General features: G+C 45.7%; 1 long non-coding RNA gene across 1 annotated transcript in view; it reads right to left on the bottom strand.

Moving 5' to 3' along the window:
* The window catches only part of LOC115855811 (uncharacterized), a 203,696-nt gene that overhangs the window by 134,179 nt on the left and 45,130 nt on the right, over window positions 1-24,387 (bottom strand). Inside the window, exon 2 of the long non-coding RNA XR_009560299.1 lies at window positions 22,387-22,573. This is a non-coding gene — a long non-coding RNA (uncharacterized lncRNA). The remainder of the gene's footprint in view (window positions 1-22,386; window positions 22,574-24,387) is intronic.

Below are 24,387 nucleotides of genomic sequence, written 5' to 3'. Positions count from 1 at the left end.
TAAAAAAAAAAAGATATAGAGAGACAAAAGGCAGGAAAATTGGCTTAAAGTAAGTTCATGGAAGAACTTGAATTCTAGACCAATGATCCTCAAAGTTGACCGTGTACCAGAATCACCTGGAGGGCTACCCCCAGTTTCTGATGCAGTAGGTCTGGGTTGAGCCTGAGAAATCTCATTTCCAACAGCTTCCCAGGTTGTGCTGATGCCACTTGTCTAGGGACCATGCTTTGAAAACCGCTGACCTACACTGATTTAGACTCCTTCCCCTGGACCAATCTGGCCTGCTGCCTGTGTGTGTATGGCCCCTGAATGAAGAATGGTTTTCACATTTTTAAATGGTTGGAGAAAAATTTAAAAAAAATTTGTGACATGAATATTATATGAAATTCAATTTTCAGTGTCCATAAATAAAGTTATATTGGAACACAGCCATGCTCATTGGCTTACGTATTGTCTACGGCTGCTTTCAGGATATAGCGGCAGAATGGAGAAGTAGCAACAGAGACCATAGGACCCACAAAATATTTGCTATCTGGATTTTTATAGATGAAGTTTGCCGACCCCTGCTCTGGACTACGGGGTATGATATTCTAAATGTACTGGCAATCTTTCTGCAGAAAAGATATACATAATTCTAGAAGTTCTCTTGAGGAATTCTTTGACTCACTAAATGATCTGGTCCTCAAGTTTCTGCTTCCTGGGCTCAGGGTGGAGTGCCTGCTCCCCGCCAGGACCATCTGTGGACAAACCATCTTAGCCCCCGATGAGAATCTACCTCTTGGAATCTGGGTCCCAGGAGCTGAGTTTCTGGATGGTCAGCAGAGCTGGTTCCTCCCCAAAGCACAGCTGCTCTTTAGAGTCACTGGTTAAATAGATCATCATCTATTTCCTGCTTAAAATCATTACTGGGATTGTGGCCTGCTCCCTGGGCCAGTCCCAGGGGAGGGGATAACCGTGAGCAGGGTGCTTCCTGGCCATCTGAGCGTTGTTACCCTGCATTCCCAGAGCGAACTTCTTGGAACCTTTCGGCTTATACACTGACAGTCTCTGATCTGTGAGCTAACTTCAGAGATGCATAGGAGTGCCTGGCTTTCTATTCCTTCCCCTCCACCCTCTTCAACATTTGCAACACTGATTCCCCCTCCCCCCCATCTTCTTCATTCTCCCAGCCCCAACCCTTAGCTTATTAAATTAAGTCCAACAATAATAATAACGATCCCTAAGTGAATGCTCATTTTGCCGTCAGGTGCTGTCCTCAGCCTTGAGTGTAGGTTAGCATAATTAATCGTCACAAGAAAACCATGAGCAAGACAGGATTATCACCCCTAAACAAAAATGAGGCACAGAAAGGTTTAGCAACTGCTTCAAGTCCAACAGCTGGTAAGTGGAAGACTCTGGCAGTCTGATTTCAGATCCCTGCTCCTACCATTGTGGGGCATTGTCCCTCAGCCATGCTATAGTTTCACTGGTCCTGAGAAAAAGTATCTTTAGGAGATAAAAAGAAGCTTACATCAGTCTCTACTTGAAATGTGAAAGGTAAAAATTAATAAAGCTTTTCAAGGAAAACATCTTTGTGACCTTGAGTAGACAGAGATTTTTTAAACAGGACATGAAAGAGCTAACCATAAAGAAAAAAAAAAAGATAAATTGGTGAACGTTAAAGTTAACAACTTCTATTTAGCAAAAGACACCATTAGGAGAGTGAAAAGATAACCTTTTCTATGGGCAAAATATTTGAATAGACTCTTCATAGAAAAGGATATTCCAATGGCCATTAAATATACAAAAAAGTGCTTGACTTTAATATTAGTCATCGGGAAAATGCAAATTAAAACAGTGATGTGATACACTACACCTCCACCAGATGAAAAACAAAACTAAGTTTTTGTCTTTCAACATCTAAGTGTTGGCAAGGACGTGGACCAGCCAGAACGCTCATTCGCTGCTGGTGGGAACAGAAATGCGTGCGTTCACTTTGGCTAACTGACAGCAGCTACCAGAGCTTAACTGAGGCAGAGCCTATGGCCCCTCCATTCTGTTCCCAAAGAGATCTGTGCATATGTTCATCCAAAGAGATCAACCAAAAATCTCACAGCAGCACCACTTGTAATAACCCCCAAATGGAAAAATACCCAAAGCGTCGACAGTAGAATGGATAAATAGGGTTATATACACACAATGGAATACTACATAGCAATGATACAGTAGCGTAACTACTCACAGTATGGATTAATTCATCTTACCAACAATGTTGAGCAAAGGAAGACAGACACAATTCGTATACAAAGAAAGATAATCTACGCTGTTGGGAGTCAGGACAGTGGTCACCCTGGTGGGGTTGGGGTGGGGGAGGTGTCAGTAACCAGAAAAGGGGGCTTAAGGGGCTCCTGGTCATGTTCTTTCTTGCTTTGGGGGCTGGTTTTACAGCTATGTTCAGTTTGTGAAAATCACTGTCTGCCATTCTTATGTGCACTTTCTTGTATGTAGACTGTGTGCACATTTCCCATATGTATGTTGATAAGACATTTATAAAATATCTCTATTCGACATACAGGTAAACTACAGTTTGTACCTGGTCCAACTGTCCTATGGTCATGACATGCTTGGATTTCCTAATGGCATGTGTATATAGACATGAGAACACATTCATGGATTTCTCATTAAGTGAGAAGTTAAGCTCAGACAAACCCCCAGTCATCTGACTTGGAGTAACAAAGATACCTATCCTGAGGGAGTTTCCAAGCACATTCCAACCCGAGTCAAATCTCTCAAACATCTTATCTTATTCTGGTTACAGGGAGAGAGACTTCTGCAGTCTGATCCATCGCCCACGTCCTGACTGTCAGCAGGCTTCCCTTCTTTATTCAGGGAAGAAGCTCTCTTTCTGACTAAGCTAACAGGGAGAGTATTTCCTGAGCCTTGGCTCTGCATGAACTTTTCTGCCAAACAGACAGGAACTAGCATTACTTTTTACTCCCTAACGCTCATGAAGATTAGCGCCTGGAAACGAGCAAGCGTATCTGCCCTAGCAACTTGTCTTGTTGGGCTCCACAGTACTCTATGTTAAATGTGAATTGGTTGCCGATACTTAAAAATCAGATTTCACCTAAAACTCTAGGGTTTGGGCTTTTCTGGAAAAAATCAAGTGCCAACCAATCTCCCTGCGGCCCGTAACCAGCCCTCTCCCCGTGGCCACCTTAGGTCCTGGGCCCTGCAGACATGAGGCTGCAACTCCCAGTGTAGAAAGTTGGAAAACTGCAACAGAAGGCTCCTGTTCTGATGGACTTTAAGATATGACGTTGGACATTGCATCAGTTGGGTCAACCATTATTGATGGGTCAGGCCCTGTGTCAGGGGCAAAACCAGTTGTTCAAGCATTTTGGCCTTAAGTTTCACCATCTTTAAAATAGGAGATTGAGCAAGAGATTTTGTACAGTCCCCTCCAGCTTTAAATTTCTACTCATCTGTGACTTCAGTTAACTCTGGAGAAGCGTGATGTAACTATGTCTCACGGGGAGGCCAGTCATTCCAAAATAGCATGCGTGAGTCTGTGCAGGTGTAACCACCTCCATCATGGTCACTGGGGACCAGCATGGCCCTTCTCCTTGAGTACTTGAGTCTAGGAGTCTAGGAAAAGAGACCTAGTAAAAGTCTCTTAGTAGGCCTGGGAAAAGAGACCATGTAAGAAAACATCCATCCTCCAGACTTCTACCTGAAGATGGCATTGCGTAGTTTTATTCTAGAAGCCTCACTGCATTTCCCCGTCTTTCACACCAGTAACTGGATATTGCCAACTGCCTCCACTCCAGACCTACTGAATCAAAGTCTGCATTTTAACAAGATCCTTGGGTGACTGACATGCATTCATGTTCCAAACAGGCTGTTTCAGAGGATCTCTTTGGTTCTAACTCTGGGTTCCTCACAAATCCATCGTTGTCCCAGCCAACAGTCAGGAGGAAAGACAGTCAGCAGTCCTGGTCTCAATCTTCCTCCACTGGCCACAGACATCACGGATGACATTCACACTCACGTCCCTGGGGTGGGTTAGCCCAGCTCCCAGTGGCCCTACCCCTTCCTCTCCTACTCAAGAAAGCATCTTGGGCTCCTAGTGAGAGGAAATGACTGCTTCAATTTATTATACATTTTCAAAAGCAAATCATGCACATGCTTTCCCCTGTCGCCACTACCAAACGACAAACGACCGTGACCCTCTTCACAACTGTTCACGACACACTCGTGGAGGGAGACACACAGCAGAGAAGGGCTAGCGTGTGGCCTGGGAAGGAGAGGCTGGCTCCGGAGGGGGAGAGCAGTGCTGCCCAGTCCCCTTGCAGGCAGGTGCTAATGAGCCTCACCAGCCCTTAACCTCACTGCCAGCGGAGCAAGCCGGTAATTTGATGAGCTGTCACTATTCATTATGGGGACAACCGATGGGTCCAGAGGTATCCACAGGCTTAAGAGGGGGGCTGTGCTAGGGACAGAGGGCCTGAAGAAGGGGGTCAGGGAACACAGAGACCCCCCCCCAAGGTCAGCTTCTGCCCTGCACGTCCACTGGGCAGCTTTTGCTCACACAGGCTCTGAGGAAAGGCTGCTCAACGAGAGGGCTTGTTTCCTGCTCCCTCCCGGCTGGCATGGCAGGGCCTGCGCACTGGTCAGCCAGCAGAATTGCTCTGGGAGTCACTTGGACCACACCAGCAGCTTCAGGACAGGGGCTACTGGAGAGAAGAGAAAGTAGAATGAAAGTGTGGGCTGGGGAGGAAGGACCAAGCTTTTCTGCTGGTCCTCACAAGAATTCCACTTTCCTCCAGGTGAATCAGACACCCCCATACCCACCCCATGGCCTGGGTGAGTCACTGGGTCCTGGATCAAACCACAAGGTTTGATCTGTTCCAAATCCCCATCATCGGGAAAAGAATCGGTATCCCCTCATCACAGATGAGGCCACCGAGGCCCCAGATGGTCAAACGATGCACCCAAGGTCACTGGGCCAAGACCGTGTGGAAAAGGGAGGAACTAGACTCTGTTTACATTTCTGTCCCTCAATCTTTCTCCGCATCCACGCTCTCAATCCCACAGCAGGTCACTGGATGGCCATGAACATGACTCCTCACACTGCCCATGTCCTTTGTCTCCATCTGGCTCCACTTGGGGAGGCTCGCAGGGGTTAAGTCCCCGCAGGGCGCTCAGCTGGAGAAGGCAGCTCACGTCTGGATTCTAATGGAAGCGTGGGTCCTGCCAGGCCTGGAACCACAGTAGGACAGCACTTGTTGGGAGAGGCAGCGCAGCAGCGCCAACCTGGGAATCCAGACGGGGAGGAGAAGGCCGAGCCGTGTCGAGGCAGCCATCTAAATTCTGGGTCAATGTCAGAAGGGCCAGAGGAGGCTGGAAGACTCCAGGAGCACTCGGGTCTGAGATTAAAGGCGGACACAGCCCCACACGTTAGCTGGGGCAGGACGTGTCCCGCACGGCGCGGTGCCTGGGCGAGCCAGGCTCCAAATCCGTGAAATCAGAGGCGGCAGGACCAACAACGGGTAGGACCACTGAAGCAAAAGCAAAGCTGTGGGTCTCTCCCCCACGCGCCTGAGGAAGGCAGGGCAGGAGAGCGCCATCTCTGGCTCGGGTAACGCGGCCAAGGTCTCTTGGCATCTGTGACCAGGAGTCAGGGGAGGTGTCTGAGGAAGTGAGACTAGGAAAGCCAGGAAGACAGCTAGGTATGCTGACTAGAGAAACAGCATTGCTAGCTTAGCAGGACAGTGAGTGCAGGCTGGCGGTGGTGGTTGGGGGCGGGGGGTTGGTGCTGGGGTAGCAGCGTGGCAGAGTCTGATGGGAACACGTTTTGTTTGCGATGGAACAAAACACCACCCGCAGTATGTAAAGTACTGAGCCAACCGGATGCTTCAAGTGCCTCATCAGAATGCGGTCGGCAAAGAGGCTAGAACTTTCTCAGCCCTGATTTTCTGGTACAGCTTTGGAATGGACTTACACGGACAGTGAATACAGGGGTGCCGTCTAGAGACTAATTTTCTCAAAGCACTCTGGTTGACAGAGTAGAAAGAAAAGAGTCTGGCTAGATTAGGGCAAATATAAATGAGTATAAATTATGTGTTGGGTAGTTCATCAGTTTGAGCGGGAGAATTAATCTATGATGTGTGTGTCTCTGGATGTGTGTGGACATATAATTCAGAAATGGCAGCGAGGCAGCATTAAGGTTGAGAAATGGCGCAATTAAGAGAGTCAAGAATCACCTCTGCGACAGCTCCTGCATCATCATTAATTCATCCACATTACCTTCCACAAACATCGCACGAGGTCTTGTTTGCAGCTTCCAATGACTCACAGAGGGGGACCAGCTGCTGGTGGCATCGCCCTGGCTCCTTGGGGAAATTAGTGATTTTCCTATCTGACCAGCCTCTAAGTTAACTAAGTCCTGCTCAGCACAGCTGCAACCGTTTATATCGTATAATCCTGGATGAGATTGCAGGGGGAAAAAATGAGAGGGCTGTCAGCTACTCAGTGGTGGCCAAGGTTTCTGGGGTAGGGCCTGAGATGCTGCATTTTTAACAAGGTCCTAGGCGGTGCTGGTGCCAGACCGCCTTTGAGTGGTTGAGGGTCTAGATGCTCTGGGTCAGGAGCATTGAGATTGCTCAGGAACTTGCAAACTCAATGTAGGTCTCAAGCCCCACCCCAGACTTCCTCAGGCGGGGTCTGCATTCGAACAAGATTCCCGTGCCCATTCGTGTTTGGCAAGCGTTGTTTCAGAGGATCTCCTTGGTTTCCTTAGAAAGGTCTGTGGCATCCCTGCAATGAGATGCAAAATTGCATGTGTGCACTCGGGAGCGCTTGGGGCACAGATGGCATTCCGGTACTTGAATCCTGTCACACACTTCTCCTTCCTTTTGGGTTTTCAACTGAAGGAGACTTAATCAAGGAAAAATAGCGCAATAGGGAACTCATTAAAAAAAAAAAAAAAAAGCCTGTAAATCAGAACTCATGAGCCAGCATCTGAGGCTTCCCAGGGCAGAGCTCCTCTGATGATGTGTGCCGATGCACAAGCCCAGAGAGCCCAGAAGGATTTCCTCGTCTTACAGAAATGCTGGGTCTGTGGTGCACACCGAGCTCTCTTGCCCCATTAGCCACGCGAGCAAGGACCGCCTGCCTGCCTCACCTCCCAGGTACAGCTGCAGATGCTGGAGCAGACATGAGGGTCTGGCCAGCCAGCCTGGAAAGGGAGCGGGGCCTTATCCTTGACGCGCAGGGACAGGGTTAGGGGAGTGGGATCCACCTTGCCAGGAGTCAGAAGTAAAAGAAGAAAGTGATCTTGGGTCCTGTCGGGACAGTCATTAAACACACTGATATAGAAAAAGGCCATATTCTTGTCATGATACGTCAGAATCTACACATTGGAGTTGATGTGTTTTGTATTAGTGTCACAGCATAAAATCATGTCACAAGACTTAAGGATTCAGGGTCTCTATAGAATTATCACAGCTCTACATTGAACGAAAGCCACCATGCTTGTGCTTTGATTGGAAATTCCTTTGGTGTCAGTTGTTTGGAAGTTAATGATGTTTGCCACTGAAATTCACATCCATAGACGTATTATACTTCCATGGAACTTTAAGTCACACTATGCACACAGAATTCATTTCTAGTTCTTGATAGAACTGTACTTAATTCTCAGTATTATTCTTGACTTTTCAAGGGCTGTGCTATAATGAGAATATGTTCTATTTTACTGTTAAAATCTAACTACATATACTTTAGAATTTTCTAAGATAGTCCTTTGGATCCTGTAAATGTGAATTCTGATGTAATAACTGCTAATAAAATTATATTGAAACAGTAAAAAAAAAAATGGGGGGGCCGTCAGATTGGCAACACCTCTCGCCTCTGTGAGAAGTCTGTAGGTGGGGTTGGCAGAGAGATGGAGTCCCCTCACCCAGACCTACCCCAGATGGGTAGAGAGAGCAGAAGTCTCATTCCCTCTAGGCTGGAGAAGAAACACGGAGGGAAGTTCCCAGGGGACTCCGGGGAAAGAGTCTATATTCCCAAAGGGATCCACACAGGAGAAAAGCTTAAAATGCTCCAATCTGGAGCCTTCCTTGGCCACCACTTGAAGCCTGGAATGAAGTGGGAGGAGCCTTGAAAGAGGCCCTCAGCCAGCTGAACCTGCTGGTGGGTCCCCAGACTGCTGAGCGGAGATGCCCAACCTGCTTGATATGGGATCAGTTGTGGGGTGGCTGCCTCCCCACAACCCAGGGATGCTCCCAAGGTGGGGGGAAGGGTAATTACCCCCCATGACATCCTCTTCCCTGCGACCCGCTGTCAGCCACCCTCACTGATGCCTGTCCCACCTCCTCCCCGCAGCGATTTCCCATGAAGCTAACGGAGCTTAAGTTTCAGGGTCCCCCACCGCTGTAGAGACCCTGTAATGCTGGGAGTCTCTGGGAGTTGCAGAATGTTCCAGGAGGAGTGGGGACACCAGGATGTCATCCGAAAGTGTTTCTATTTAAGCTGTTCTTTTTTATTTTTGTAAATTGTCTGAAGAGATTTTTTTTTTTTTTAAAAAAAAAGGTAGCTAAGTTCCCAAGGCTCTAGAAATTTGTTTTGACTGTTTTCTCATTCTAAGTAAATACTGGTTCTTCTACCAATTTTTTTCTTCTTCTTAAAGAGGCCTCCCCAAATTATATAAACTGCAGGCCTCCATTCCTGCCCCTACGCCCTACCACGCTGCAATCGAGAGAAACAAAAAAATAGCCTCTCTCCACCCAAAGCTGCGAAGGTCCGCTCCAGATTCCCCTCAGCTCCATTCCTGTCTAGGAAAAGAACAAGAAGGATGGAAGGCCACAGTGTCCTTAAAGGGCTCCCAGCAGATGGGTTAAAATTCAGATCCTCATAGAAGCATTTCAGGTTCCCCCGACCCCCTTGAAAAATGTCTAATTAAAAACAAATTAGAAGGAACGTCAGCACCAAGCCCTTCGTGCTGCTCGTGCTTTGAACACCTCACGTCTGTTTTCTGCTCTTTAAAGCTCAAGTGTGCAACTCGTTCCCACCCCCATCAAATTCGCCTGGAAGCCTGCTTGCGCCTCCCCGCCACTTTCTAAAGACCCATCTTCCTGTCTTGACTTCAAATCAGGCCTCTCTCTCCAGAGAATGGTAGAAAACAACAGGCCAGGGCTCACTCGGGCCAATGAGTAAGGGCAGTGAGCCTATGACTTCCCTGATGAGCTGTCCACATCTGGGAGGGAGGGAGAAATGCCTTAAGTTGGCTATTTGAGGGAAATTCAGATGGCCCAGACTAGAGATCTATTAGAACTGGTAGTCATGAATTCTCACCTGGGATTGAATAATGCACTAAACTTAAGCAGAAAACCCGCATTTAAGCACTAGCTCTTTACCTATCATCTGTCTGTATTAATTGTAACTAATTCACAGCACTGATGAGAAGATGAAGGGAGATTAGCACATGGGGACTCTTCATAAACTCCACGAGTCTTATATTTATAGATGCAGCATGCCTCACCATTTTGGACCTTCCTCCATGACAACAATCATTGTGGAGAGATTCTGATGTGCTATTTTGATGTGTTTTTCTCATACTTATTTCATCATTCGGCCAGCTAGACATTCTATAAAGTTGCCTCAGGAGACTGACAAAGTGGTTAAGTCTTGCTGTTGAGCTTTGGAACGTGAGGTCTCAGGAGGAAGGGGAGAACTGTGGGACTCCAGCGACAGATTTTGTACAGACTGGGAAAGCAAGGCTCTTCTCCATTCACCCTCAATGCCAGGCTGGGAAAGGAAAAAGAGAGAAGTAGAGTCTGGATGAGACCCAGTGGGACCAGACAGAAAGGTAAGGAGTCGACGTGAGGATCTTCCCAACGTTCACCCCACGTCATAGAGAAAGCTCTGAAAACTGCCAGGACTCGGGAACCACGTGGGAGCCAGGTGAGACCCTGCAGACCCCCAGTCTCCATTTGTGTAAGGACAATGGAGAAACGCCATTCCTGCCCCCCATTTCTATGTCCAGCCGTGTCTAACAGATCATTGCATGACCACCCTGCAGAAGTGACACCTGCTATGCCTGCTATTTTTATTTTGGGGTTCCATCTAGCTTACCCCACGAGGAAAGCCCTCCTTTGAACATTGCAAGACACTTCTAAGGGTCTGACTCACAGGATGGGGCAGAGATATATCAGTGAGGACGGTGGGGCATGGAATGGTATCCACCTGCACCTGTGCCTCTGTCAGGCTTCATAGAACAATCTGAGATCTTTCTTGGCGTGAATACAATGGCAAGACAAGTACCACCACCCCACTTCAGCAAGATAAGGAATCATAGGAGCCCCACCACAAAGAATGGAGTCCTGGAGCAATACAAAACCCAAAGGCAGCAAGAACATGAACTGCCCCGCAAACCAAAGTGAGTGTGTTTGGAGATGGATCACTGTTCCCTGTGTTTCTCTAAAGAATGGACGAATATTGTTTTTTCATCTTATTCCTTTTTTTTCTCCAGACATAGCATATGGCCTGTTCTGTGATCATTCCTTATCCTATCCATTATCAACACCTCACCACTAAGAACTCTATTCAAAATAGAAGTATTTGGGGGGTAGAGCTGATAGAACGCACCCGTAGATTGAACAGAGAAGGTAAAGGAGGGAATTCCCTGGTGGTCCAGTGGTTAGGACTCGGTGCTTTCACTGCCGAGGGCCTGAGTTCAATCCCTGGTCAGGGAACTAAGATACCACAAGCTGCATAGCCCAAAACAAACAAACAAACAAAAAACAGAAAGAGAGAGAGAGAGAAGGTAAGAGAAAGGCAGGAGTCAAGAATGACTTTAAACACTTTGGCTTCAGCAACATGGGATGTAGAGGGAGGGGCAAGTATTGGTCTCTAAAAGTACAGTATGTTATTTATTAAATGAATTATTGGTTCTCTTCTGGCTCTCCTACCAAACTATATGCTTTATGAAAAAAGGGACTTAGTCTTTTTTACTTTATCTTCTTCTCTGCTGCTTAGAATATAATGCTTGGCATAATGATGACACTCAATACACACACACTGAACGAATCAATTGTGGGAACCAAAGGTAAGTGTGATGGGAGTGGGGGAGAGAAATCGGTTTGGCATGGGGAATCACAGTTCGGTTTGGGAAATGTTCAGTTTAAGAAGCCCAGGAAATATCAGATGGGAAACATCATGTAGTTTGTTGGATATTAGAGCTTGGAGCTTAGGAAGGGATTAAGGCTGAAGAGAAAAAGCTCAGGGTATCAGTATCCACTTGGTATTTAGCATCATAAGACCTGATGACGTCACCTAGAATAAGGGCTCTTTGGAGATGAGAGGGAAGAGCCCTGAGGGCCCCAACATGAAGAGATCCAGGGGAGAATGAAGAGTCAGCCAAAGAGTTCATGGTTGTGTAGGAAGGAAAAAGAGTGACAGTGCTCTCTCAGGAACCACGAGAGTAAGGGTCTTCAAGAAGGAGGGATCACACAGCTGCATCAAATTCTGCAGAGAAGATGCAGAAGATGGGTGTCGCCTCTTTGTCTTCTGCTGAACTGCAAGCTCACTGAGGGCCAAGCTTTGGCTGTTGCCTTGTTCTCTGTCCCAAACAGTGCCATCCCTGCCCCTGCTGTGATAAGGAGCGCCAGTGAGGCAGATGTACAGAGGCCCTACCAGAGAAACACGAGAGAGAGATGGGTCCCAGCCCCTGCTGACGACACTGGGTACCTCTGATGGAGAAGCTACTCCATGCTTGGCACTGTGCTAGGAACATGACGAATTATATCCCATGTAGCACTCACACCAATTCTATATGGTACTTTACAATGTCCGTTTTAGAGATTTCCCAGAGTCAGGGTGCTTGGTCCATGCCAGAGACTGGGATGACCAGTATGCCTTATGGCGTGGTGGTTAAGAAGGTAGACTTTGGATTCAGACAGACCTGCATTTGGTTCCTGGTGCTGCCTCTGTTGGGTAACATAGTCTCATCTTTCTGGGTCTCAGTTTCCTTACCTACAAAATGATCCAATGGGATGAGAAAAATCACCGTCATCCTTTGATTGTAGGTTTGTTCTTTGAGGGCACAGTGCAGAAGGAGAGGTGAGTTTCTGGGGAATTCAACCCGTGCCTGACAATTAGTCAATACCCAAAGGTGCATCCTGTCTGTCACTAAACTGTCACCAAATTGTCTTCCCAAAGTCTGCTTGAAGTCAGATGACCTGTTGTGATGGACACCACTCTTGGGACCAAGGGACTGAGTGCAGCCTCCTAGGTTGTTCCTCCCTCAGTGGCTGCCAGACAGTGTGTAAGCTGATGGTGTGGTGAGGGGCAGATGTCATCCCTGCTGGCCTGATGCTGGCTAGTGGAGGGGGTGGCTGGAGGCGCAGCGATCAAGGGTTGTCTGCCTTTTTCTGGAAAGACTGAGATCAATGCATTTGTTGGGAATAATGAGCAGGAACTCTTATTATACATTTTAAGGATAAACAGCGATGTTTATCGTGGAGAAGAAGGGAACGAGGAGAGGCAAAACGCTGCCTTCTGAGCATAACCATTTCTCACAATTGCCCACAGAGCTTTAAGTTCACTGAAGGCTATCATGAACGTTTTCTCCAAGGGACAAGGCTGTGAAACAGAAGGAAATTCATCCTCTATTGCTCCAGAGAATGAATAAGGACCAATGAGGAGAAGTCACAGGGGATGTTAGTTTCAGCCAAGCATCAGAGACAGAACAGCAGAGTAGCTACTGCATGAACTTTGGAGTCAACCGGCTGTATGACCTTAGGCGTGTCACTGGACATTCTGTATCCCAATTTTCTCATCTATAAAATGGAGGTAAAGTATTTAAAGTGTTTAGCATTGTGTTAGAACATATTATCTTTGTTTTCGTTAGAATTAGGAAGAGCATTTTAATGGCGTGCTCTGACAGCTGGCAAGACAGCCAGGTCAGGGGTCCACTTCTGAGTCTGGGAAGGTTTGGATAAATGATCATCTGACAAGGAAGAAAGATCTCAGAATAGAGATGGGCCCTGTCTAACCCCAGTCTGGGCAATGCTTCTCTGTGCAGCTCACCAACTGCAGGTCCCCTCTGAGTTTTTTTTTTTTCCTAAAACAGAGCTCTTGTTTTGTTTTGCTTTGCTTGTTTCCCAGAAAAAGGGCAAAAGAGCAGGAAAATGTACCAGAAGTATAGAAGTTCTTTCACATGGATCCTCAGGGCAGCAGTTTCTGAGGTCTCTAAATGGGAAAAGGAAAGACCAGGGCGGCCATCTCCAGCATCATGCCTGCTATAGGCTGAGCAAGGAGAGGCTGCCTGGTACGGTTGCCTATAGTACTGAGTATCACAGGACTGTCTCTATGGCAACCCATGGCTAAGAGGCCCTGGCTGCCACATCACGGTTAACCTCTCCCTCACCAATGCCAGAAGACCCAGCCACCCCAATGGATGTGAAACCTTGGTCTCCACTCTTTCTCAGCTAAAGTATCTGAGGAGATACTACAGCCTGTCAAAATAGTTATTTGAGGTAAAAATTGGTATATAACATTATATTAGTTTCAGGTGTACAACATAGTAATTTGATATTTATATATGCTACAAAGTGATCCCCACTATAAGTCTAGTTACCATTCATTACCATAAATAGACCCTCTTCACCCATTTCTGCCCCCCCAACCCCCTTCTCCTCTGGTAACCAACAGTCTGTTCTCTACCCAATAATCTGTTCTCTATATCTATGAATTTTGTTTTGTTTGGTTGTTTCAATTTTTTTAGATTCTACATACAAGTGAAATCATATGGTATCTGTTTCACTTAGCAAAATACCCTCAAGGTCCATCCATGTTGTTGTAAATGGCAGGATTTCATACCACATCTTCTTTATCCATTCATCCACCAATGGATAATTAGGTTATTTCCATAACTTGCCTATTGTAAATAATGCTGCAATGAACATAGGGGTGTGTTTATCTTTTTGAATTACTGTTCTTATATTTTTCAGGTAATACCCAGAAGTGGAAGAGCTGGATCACATGATAGTTCTATTCTTAATATTCTGAGGAACTTCCATACTGTTTTCCATAGTGGCTGCACCAATTTACAGTCCCACCAACAGTGTAGGAGAGTTCTCTTTTCTTTATGTTCCATTTGCAGAAAATACCTTTTTCCATCCCTTTGCTTTCAGTCTGTGTGTGTTCTTACCTCTGAAGTTGGTCTCTTGTAGGCAACGTATAGATGAATCTTGTTTGTTTGTTTGTTTTAATCCATTCAACCACTCTATGTCTTTTGATTGGAGAATTTAGTCCATTTACATTTAAAGTAATTATTGATAGGTATATACTTATTGCTACTGTGTTGTTTTCTGGTTGTTTTCCTAGTTCTTCTCTGTTCTTTTCTTTTTCTCTTGCTTTCTTCCCTTGTGGTTTGATGACTTTCTTTAGTGTTATCTTTAGATTCCTTTTTCATTATCTTTTTTTTTGTATCTACTATAGGTTTTTACTTTGTGGTTACCATGAGGTTCACACATAACAGCCATACATATACCAGTCTATTTTAAGTTGATAACTTAAGTTTGAACACATCTTAAAAACTCTATATTTTTAGTCCCTCTTCCCATGCTTTACATATTGATGTCATATTTTACATCTTTTTATTTTGTGTATCCCTTAAGTAATTACTGTAATTATAGATAATTTTACTTTCTCAGGTTGAAGCTCCAGGACAAGTAAATAGACCTTTTTCACAAGCAGACTGGAGTTGTGCTTCAGTCTGCTGTTTGTGCAGTGCCCAATGTATGGCAGTCTGCCCAGAACTGTTTTTCCAATTGTTATAGCCCCAGGGGGCCCAGGAACGCAAGCCCCTTTGGCCGCCAGGGCCAGGTGATCAAGAGGCATCCCCTGTCTGGCCACTCACTGGTTTTAGCAAGGCTGTAGGAGATTGCTGGGGGTGGGGCATGCCTGTAACTGTAGAGGCAGGGAAATATTATTGGAGGTGGGGCACACCTGCTGTTTAACCATCTTAGACTGCCCTGCCCCCAAATCAAGAATTTTTGTTATAGCAGCAGAACCTGTTCTTTGTACGCTGAAGCACGTGAAATAGGATAAATTGTCTTAAATGCTCTGGTCAAGGACAGGATGAAGAGATTGCACATTCTCCCTCCTCTTAGATGGTTCACGAGGCATTTGTGGATTCAAATCAGAACATGGATGTTGAGTGCTGAAGAGTCGCTTTAAAAATCTGATTCCATGGATGTGTGATCAGTGGTTAGAGTTAAAGTCACATTTGAAAGGAAGGTGCCCCACACTACCCTTTGCTATTATGATTGATCACAGTCCAAGCCATTAACCAAGCCATATTTATACATGAGTGGGGTCAACCGATTTGAAAAGAATAAGCAATAATCAATCAATCAATCTCTCCCCTCTCCCGCCCACCCCTCCCATGTGGCAGGATTGATGAGTGAACTGGGAGCCTGCTTGAGACTGACAAAGTCTCCTCCCTCCCACACACCTGAACATTCATCCTTGCCATGTTGAGAGGTGCTAAGACCCAGGACTAGGGTGCTGGCTCTGGGAGGAGATGGAAGCCCAATCTGAGTTTCAAGTTTTATCATTCAATTCTGCTCTTTCAGAGAGCTCTGCATTGGGGTGTTGGGTAAAAAGGGGTTCTTTGTTCCCCATAGAGCTTCCCCTTATATGTACCTCTTTAGGGGAAGAGGTGATGGATCAGAAGATGAGAATATGGGCAGTGCAGAGACTCTTGCCCTGAACAACATCAAAACATACTCTTGACCTACTAATATGCTGTTCTGAGATGGGTGAAGGCATCACAGAGGAGGTGGCATTGGAGCTGAGCCTTGGAGGATGGGTAGAAATCTGACAGGCAGATGAAAGTATTTATTCCTCAGGTTCCCTGAGAGGCAGGGAGGGGAGTATGTGGGGCAAGGTTGCCCAGGAGCTTTCCTACAGCCACAAAGACACACTCTGCTTCTTTGATGTTCTCACCATCTAATTTGAGTTGTCTAAGTGGTGGATGGGCTGGGAGGGCTGTTTCTCAGCGGGTAAGGGATTCTGAGTCTGCTGGGTCAGCATGTTTTTGGCAGGCTGTCTGTCTTGATTTGTTGCTTTGAAGGACCATTGCTCAGAAAGCCTTTGTTATCAGCAGAGCCTGGGGCTGCTGGGTCATGTCTGTTTCTGTGCTCTAGCAGGCATGCCATGCCAGGCTCAAAGCTCTGTTATCTTTATTATTCAGCCTATAGTAACTCCACGCCTGGAGGAGGGATAGCTCCAGCTGATCCTTGGGCAACTCTGTCCATTCAATGTTTGGCAGGCTGGGGATTCTGAGATGGGGTGTGATCTTTGGGTTTACTGCTGGGGGCTTGTTGAGTAGCTTGTGAACTCAGGTGGAGAATGAGACACTTGACAGAGATAACATAATAGCAAGTAGGATTGCCATGCATTGTATCACATCCATGCATTCAATCACTCATGCAGCAAACATTCACCAAACTCCTATTTTATTCCAGGTACTGGGCACAGATAAGACATGGTGCCTATTTTCCCCAGGAATAAACCAATAAACATAGCATGTGAACATGCCATGTCAGGGGGAAGCTCAGGGGCCCTCTGGAGCATGGGGGAGGGTTTCTGTCTTAGCCAAAGATGCGGTGTGGTGTGATGAGGTCAAGGAAGACTCAACCTCTAAGCACCCAGCGCACCAGACAGGACTGTCATAAGGACCCAATGACTATTTCAAGGATCCATAAGCGTTGTGTAGATGGTAAAGCAAAAGGAAGAACAGATTTTATTGTTTTTATTGCTATCTCTGGCTACACAGCACAATGGAATTCTTCAAACAACCGTGGTGCCTAAAGCTCTGATTCAGATTGCCTGTGCCTCTAAACTCCAATATCCAGCATTTTCCCACCTCGTTTCACCTTCTCAAATGCTTTCCTCCCAACCCTCTTCTTTACCAATCCCCAAACCACATATTCCTCAATAGTACGTTTGATCTAGCTTCATATGGAAAACTTTTCTGAGCACACGCATTGCAATGTCTCCCTCCCGCCTCCCTCACTAGACTCCAAGTGACCCTACCTGCCAACGGTGCTACTAGGAAGGACGGCGGGCTGTGAGGGAGGACTTGCTCACATTCCTTCTGGCCTCAAGCCCCAGCAGTTCAGATGCCTGCTACAACCAGCATGGCTTTCCAACGTTCTTAATGTTGTCCTCCGTTTGTTTCATGAATGGAAGTCTTATCTTTCCCACTCTATTATAATCTACTCAAGGCCAGGGCCAATGCATTTGGCTTTTCTGTGCTCTGCATGAGCTGGCATTGTGAGAAGCACTCAGTGTTTGTCATCTCTTTATCAAGAGGCTGATAAAAATGAGGCTGGTACATAACACATAATGTTGTAGGTCAATCACACTTCAAAAACAAACTCTGGGAGGATCCTGCATGCCTCGGAGCGGCTGGGCCCGTGAGCCATGGCTGCTGAGCCATGGCTGCTGAGCCTGCGCGTCCTGTGCTCCACAGCAGGAGAGGCCACAACAGTGAGAGGCCCGAATACCGCATTAAAAAAACAAACAAACAAACAAAACAAACTCATAGAAAAAGAGATCAGATTTGTGGTTATCAGAGGAGGGGGGTTGAGAGGAGGGGGAATTGGATGAAGGCAGTCAAAAGGAACAAACGTCCACTTATAAGATAAATAAGTACTAGGTATATAACGTACGACGTAATATAACACTGCTGTAGGTTATATGTGAAAGTTGTTAAGAGAGTAAAGCCTAAGAGTTTCAGCACAAGAAAAAATTTTTAATTTTTTCTGTGTCTTTAATTTTGTATCTATGTGATGATGGATATTCACTAAACTTATAATCACCGCATGATGGATGTAGATCAAAGCATTATACCACATACCTCAAACTTGTACAATGCTGTACGTCAACTATATCTCAGTAAAACTGGAAGAAAAAAAATGAGGCTGTTAATTCCATCTTTGTGACTTCATTTGCAATTAAATGGATGGGATGCCTTGGTTATGGCTTGATTAATAAATTCAATAAACTTGAATTAAGGATCTATGATGAGTCAGACTCTGAGCTAAGCACTGGCTCCGCAGAGATGAATGGCAGGCCTCTGCTCTCAAGAAGTTCATAGTCTAGTTAGAAATGAACATGCGCAAACAGGTATTTATAATACCGAGGGTAATTGCTAGAGAATACGTTTGTTTAAAGGACTGTGAAAACCCAAAGGAGGGAGCAAGAAACTATGTTTGCTGACATGATGGATTATCTTGGTTTTGAAGGATGCAAACAAAATTTCCAAAGAGGCAGGGGGAAGCATTCCAGGCAGAATAATAGGGGGTGCAAAGACAAAGAAGCATGATGAGGCAGGAAGCTCATCTGAACAATCTGAAGACTGCAGTGTGTCTAGGACATGGGCCATATTATGGGGAATGGTGTCAGATTGTGAAAGCCCTTCTATACCAGCTCAGGAATTTAGACTTTATGTGGTACTCACAGAGAGCCAAAGGCGATTTTCACACATGGGAGTGCCATGATCCTATTTGCCTAGGTGCTTTGTGACCACCTAGAGGGGTGGGATAGGGAGGGTGGGAGGGAGACACAAGAGGAAGGAGATATGGGGATATATGTATACATAGAGCTGATATACTTTGTTATAAAGCAGAAACTAACACACCATTGTAAAGCAGTTATACTCCGATAACGATGTTAAAAATAAAACAAATAAATAAAAAAGAAGATGTGGTACATATATACAATGGAATATTACTCAGCCATAAAAAGGAACGAAGTTGGGTCATTTGTTGAGATGTGGATGGATCTAGAGACTGTCATACAGAGTGAAGTAAGTCAGAAAGAGAAAAACAAATATCGTATATTAATGCATATATGTGGAACCTAGAAAAATGGTACAGGTGAACCGGTGTGCAGGGCAGAAATAGAGATACAGATGTAGAGAACAAACGTATGGACACCAAGGGGGGAAAGCGGTGGTGGGGCGGGTGGTGGTGGTGTGATGAATTGGGAGATTGGAATTGACATGTATACACTAATATGTATAAAATAGATAACTAATAAGAACCTGCTGTATACAAAACTAAAATAAAATTCAAAAATTGAAAATAAATAAATAAAAGCCTTTTCTGTTAAAAACTATATATATACATATATACAGACATATATATACAGTAGCTAAACATGAATATCAATTAGATTAGTTACAGACACAAGGAGAAACAATTTAGAGAGTAAATGGCTAAGGACATCTTAGTGCCTTTTCTGTTAACGTGTAACTATAATGGATCATAGCATAGTTTGTCCTGGTCTTCTCCTCGTCACGCGTAGAATTAATCCATACCAAAACTTTCTTGTACCCAAACCTGAAGGTTTGTCCACAGCTGTCCAGTTGTGTCCGAAGTTTACCTCGGCAGCTTCCCTTCCACCCTGGGTATCCTTTCCCTAGCATTCCGGACAACGAGCCCTCCCCTCTGATTCTCCACTATTGCTGGAGATAAGATAGATGGTACGAAGCATGCCAAGGGACTTTCACAGGGTGGCGGCACCTCACTGGGTCAACAGAATCCAAATTTTGCCAATTCATTAATTTACCATGAGAAACACAACTGCCCGAGGGAACAGTCTCTTACGCCCTCCAGACCAGCTAGCACATTTACTGTTTTGACATTTCCACGGGAAGCCAAATTACAACTTGGAAGTTGCACGGTGAGCAAGGAATCCCAGTAAGGGAGGTAGATGCATGCGCAAATGCTGGATGCCGCTAGGTAGAGCTGTCCGATGTCTCCACATCCCTCAAAGGAACTTTCCCACCCAGACACCCAAGCAGCACCCGTCTCGCAGTGGCAATTTACCCAAGTTGTAGGCAAAGCTTTTAGGAAAAATATTATCTGAGATGCCTGTGTTGCTGACTGTGGAATCTGAAAAGGAGTGGGCAATACCAAGCCTCAGAATTAAATCTGATCACTTTGGTCTATAGTTTCAACAGACATTGTTTCAACATTTAGTCAGCATGTGCCTGGCGTGTTCTAAGTGCCAGGCGCCATGCTAGAGTGATAAACAAGACAAGAACTCTGCCGTCAGGAGCCTCAGAATTCAGTAGGAAGCAGACATGTGGCTGGCAGTTACGATGCAGGGTAGTGTTGGCTGTAACAAAGGCTTGTTCTAGATACAGTGGGAGCTCAGGACAAAGGGCCTAACCCTGCCTAAAGGTCAAGAAAACCTGCACAGAGGCCAAGGAGCTTTAAGCTGATCCCACTTCAGTATCTGATTTTTACAATGAAAGAAAATGCATTTTTATGATTATATATTACCAATAATACAATCATACAGAGAACTGCTGTTAGTCTTACGGTATGTTTCTGTTTAATTTTACACACTAAGATTTGTACATACAAATCTGGAATCACACAGTGTCATGCTGCTGTCACTTAGCATGATGAACATGAGTTGTTCTCGTGCGATATAATAAAAATACATTTAAAAAAATTACTGTTTGGTATTCTACCATCTGGGTATGTCATGACTTACTTAACCAAACCTTGTTGTTGAACATTTAGGTTATTTTCAATTATTCAATATTATAAATAAAACTGTAACTGAGAGGACCTTAGAGATTATGTAGTAAAATCCTCTCACTTGGCAAATGAGAGAACTGGATTCCAATGAATTTAAATGACGGGCCCCAAATCCTATAGCTAGCTAATTTACAAGTTGGGCTTGGACTCCTGATGAAACACATTTGGGGAAGGACGGAGGAAAGCGGGTTATCTGAGGGGTGATAAAAATGAGAGGCACTGGAAAAGCCCCACGGGCAGGCAGAACCGAGGACCCCAAAGTGGAGAGGAGTGGGGAGTGTCAGGGTTTTGATGGTGCCAGTGCTCTCGTGTGAAACACTGCCCACTCAGGGATGCTGACACCACCTCTCAGTGTGCAGCAGTGTGAGAGGGGTGGGCCTTCTCAAAACAACTTGACAGTGTGTATCAGGAACCTTGAGAAAACCCTTGAAGAGCACGGCCCAGGAAGTCCACTCTTGGCATGTTCAGGGGTAGTCACTGAAACATTGCTTATAACACACACAAAAAAGATAAACCAAATCAACAGGATAGATGGACAGAGCCTGAATACAGGCCCACAACAGACTGGGTCACGCCCACCCACGCTGGGGAGCGCTGTCTGCTTTACTCAGTGCATTAGAAAAACGACCCAGTCCTCCTCCTGAGTTAGAAAAAACTCAGCCTTCCTCCTGTGTGTCTCCTCTACTCCTCACACAGGACACTCACAGCACTCTGGTCACCAGAGATGTGCATTTCCTCCCACCAAACAATCCACAACCCCAGCAGGGTGTCCTGCAATTGAACTCGATTCTGACACTACCTACCTGGAGATGGCGTCCGATCCCACAGGTGAAGGACTCTGTCCTACAAGACTGCTCCCCGCCCCAACTGACCACACATTAGATGCCAACCACAAGTCCAGTTTGTCACCTGGGCTTCTGACCAACTGGCTACAAACCGGAGGTTCCCACGACCCCCTCTTCAGATTCGATGAATTTACTAGAGCAGCTCACAGAACTCGGGGAAACACTTACTTACGTTTTACTAGTTTAACAAAGGGCATCATAAAGGACACAGATGAACAACGAGATGAAGAGACACCTAGGGCGAGGTCCGGGAGGATCCCAGGCACAGGGCTCTGTCCCCGTAGGGCTGGGGTGCATCTCCCTCCTGGAGTGGATGTGTTCGCCAACCTGGAAGCTCCCAAACCCCCTACAAGTGGGATTTTCATGGAGGATTCCTCACACAGGCAAGATCAGTTATTAACTCTATTTCCAGCCCCTCTCCCCTCTCTGGAGGATGCAGGGAGAGGACTGAAAATCCAAGCTTCTAACCATGGCTTGGACTTCCCGGTGACCAGGCCCCCACCCAGGAGTGCACCCAGCGTCACCTCAATAGAACAGAAGACGAGCTTAGTGCTCTGATGACTTAGAAATTTACAAGTTTTAGGAGCCCCTGTGTCAGAGACAAGATCAAAGACAAATAGGGAATAATAGATGCTCCTAGTGTTCTTATCACTTAGCAACTTACACGGGTTTTAGGAGCTCTAAAGGGTTTAGGGCACAAAGACCAATACATACATATATATATATATATATATATGTTCTATTATTTTCTATTCTCTCACACTGTCTACTGAGCCAAACACTAATCTCTTCTGGAAACACCCTCACAGACGCACCCAGAAATAATGTTTAGCCAAATATCTGGGGACCTCGTGACCTAGTCAAGTTGACGCATAAAATTAACCATCACAACATTGCACGTCAGGGAAAGGTTAAGTAGATTATGGTACCTTCGCAAGAGGCTGTCGTGTTCTGTGGTGGCCTCTTGTTTCTTTCCGATGTTTGCTTTTTCTGGCTCGGCTGGGCCTCGCTGCACGTCTCGCCACCAGGCTGCAGCTTACCTCGTTCAGTTCAGTCTCTACCTTGGGTCTTCCAAACATGCACTGTGCTCTTTTCCCTCTGCTGGGGTAGTGGGATCTGAGGAGAAAAAAGAGATAAACACATATTAAACGCACTATTTAGGTGGAAGGGCATTGCTCTTTAAGTAAAAAATGTTAAGAGTAATAAAAACATTTCTACTCTTTGATCCAGGAATCCCACTTAATGTAAGTAAATGATTAAAAAACAAAACAAAACAGGAAGAGCTAAAACTAGCAATACTACCACACTGCAAAACTGATAGCAATTTAAAGTCCAACAGTATGTAATCAGTAATTTAAAACAGTGAGTGCATATAAGATAGTACTGGGTAGCTTTAAAAAAAAATATGTGATAAGACTTAAGATGAAACCTGGGAACATTCTTATGTTATAATGTTAAGTAAAAAGGCTGGTTACAACTGTGTAAATATTCATTAGCACAGGGGAAAAAAAAGAGAATAAAGACAAATTTTAGAAATTGTATGAGACCTGTGATATTTCATTTGATGTGTTTCCTTCAGTTCTGAAAACTTTCTCTAATGTGGTCACATGGGTTTTGCAATTAAAAGTAAAGAATGCTACCACCAGCAGCCATTATAACATGGTTATTTTTGTGTATCGAGACATTGAATGAAATTCACTTGAACATGGCCACCGCATGGCTGCCAGGCTTTCGATGGGAGGCCAAGGATCCCGGCGCCTGCGGCTGGCCTGTCTTCAGCCATAAGAGCATTTTCCCACCTGCACGCAGCTGGGGTGCGAGAGATGGAGCCCAGATGTGGGCTTGTGCCTGTGAGTCGGTTGTGTCAAAATACATTGTACTTCGCGCCTTTATGCTTCCTAGCACCGAGAGACACACAGTTCCTTCCTTGCAACTTGCTCAAAGTTTTTTGTTTTTGTTGTTTTCTAAATATGGATTTCATCCCCAAATTTGGAGTTTCTCATGTCCCACAGGACACCCGCTGGCTCTGCTCCGAGCGCGAATTGAAGGAAAAACATCGTTCTTGTTTTCCATTCCTGAGTCTGCATCCCACGATGTAGATGAGCAAAGCATACAAGGACTAGACCCCATGATGGCCATGCAGTGAGTAGCAGCTCAGGTGATCCTCTGATAAGTGGCTCTGAGCACGGGGCAGACCGAAAGCTGGCGCTCCAAGCCCAGCTAAACCAGCTAAAGACCACGTGGCTCAGACCTGAGCACGTCAAGTGGAGGTGGAAAGGACTAGAAAAGTTCTCTAACCCTACCTCCTGCGCTTTGCCCAAACCCTCCCATTCTCCCACCCCCATGAAGCTGTCAGCCAGCTTCGGCTTGACCGCTGCAACGATAACAAAATTTTCAGAGAGCAGCAGATGTCAGAATCATCTTCCATACCTTGTGCTTTGTGCTGCCTCTCAGGGAGTGCCACTTCTAAGCCCCAAAACACGGGGATGCCTACTACGTGCCCAGCACTGTCGTAATCTTTCACATATGTTCGCTGATGTCATCCTTAGAATAATTTTGTAAGTGGATGCTAATATTACCCCAATTGACAGATGAAGATACTGGAGTCCAGATAGTTTGAGTAACTGGCCCAAGGTCAAAGTCAACAGCTGGTAAGCAGTGATGCTGGGACTCCATCCCAGGCTACCTGACTCCAGAGGCCACGCTCTTAGCTCCGTTCTGCTGCCCACTGAGTTTACAACCACCTGTAAGACCCACTTCTGCCTTTTGGAGTCAGACCATAAAAGGGGGCTTGACTCCCCCTCTACATGCTAAGTATTCAAATATCTGAGCATCGTCTTTCTACCATCCCTTCCATAGGCGCTCCCACTAAGCCCTCAGCACACCAAGCCCTACATCTGCTCAGTCCCACCACTTCACTGCTCAACTGA

This window comes from Globicephala melas, chromosome 20, assembly GCF_963455315.2.
Source record: "Globicephala melas chromosome 20, mGloMel1.2, whole genome shotgun sequence".
Taxonomy (NCBI): Eukaryota; Metazoa; Chordata; class Mammalia; order Artiodactyla; family Delphinidae; genus Globicephala; species Globicephala melas.
This window is presented reverse-complemented; position numbering and strand designations above follow the sequence as displayed.